The following is a 1,177-nucleotide window of genomic DNA, read 5'->3' as shown; positions in this document are numbered from 1 at the left end:
AAGATTTTTATTTATGTATGTATGTATTTATTTATTTATTTATTTTTGTACCAGGGATCAAACTCAGGACCTTGTACTTGCCAGGCAAGCACTTATTCCACTGAGTTATCTCCCCAGCCCCTGAAGAATTTTAAATTGTGATTCCTTGAGTGATAATTTCTCCAGACATAGAGACTTATCTTTAGTTAAGAAACCTATTTATTTGTTTTTTTTGTTTTTTTTTAATATTTATTTATTTTTATTTATTGCATTTATTTAATGTGTGTGTCTGTGGCCAGCTCAGCCCACCAGGGGGCGGGTCTGGCCGGCATGTGGTGCTGGGGATTGAACCGAGGTCCCTGTGCTTTGCCAAGCTTGTTCCAAGTAGGTGCTTTAGACCACTGAGCCATCTCTCCAGCCCCGGTATCCCACTTTTTGTAGGAATGGGAGGGGTACAAATTAGTTACACAAGGCAAAACTGGACTTCAGCCAAGGTGGTGAGTCCTGATTGGCCACAGAGCTGAGCATTGATTAGCCATGAAGCTGATTCTCCAGATTGGCTGGACAGCTGAGTTCTGATTGGCCAAAGTGGGCAGTGCCAATCAATCATCCTCTTGCCAGTCATTGGTGTAGGATGGTCATGTGACATGACATTGGCCAATGACCAGAGGGATGGCCTACAGATGTGGGTGGGACTCCAGACTGCCCTGACTGCACCTGACCCATTAGAGCTGCCAGTGTGGGTTTTCTGTTTGCTGCTGTAACTAAATGAAAATAGCCAGACCTGTTACCTTATAGGGATCAAAAGTCAGACATGGGTCTTGGGCTAATTTTTTTCATTACCCAGGGTCTGTGCATGTACCACTGTGCCCATTTTGAAGTCCATTTCAGTGAGAGTTTATCCCAAGTTGAAAAAAGGGCTGATGAAAAAAAAAAAAAAAGCAACCAACAAAGGTCACTTGCAAAGTCACAGGTTTTTTTTTCTTTCTTTTTTTTTTCCTTTTTGAGACTATGCAGTTCAGACCAGCCTTGAACTCACTATGTGTAGCCTCAAACTCACAGCTATTCAAGTTCTGGGATTACAGGCCTGTGCCACCAGGCCTGGCAAAACCACAAATTTATGAAACATCACTAACAAAGTTACAAAAAGAAACCAAACCACAAACTCTCTACTCCATATATATACATATATATATAT

Source organism: Octodon degus, unplaced genomic scaffold (assembly GCF_000260255.1).
Source record: "Octodon degus isolate 3935 unplaced genomic scaffold, OctDeg1.0 scaffold00050, whole genome shotgun sequence".
NCBI classification, from domain to species: Eukaryota; Metazoa; Chordata; class Mammalia; order Rodentia; family Octodontidae; genus Octodon; species Octodon degus.
Note: the sequence above shows the minus strand (reverse complement) of the source record.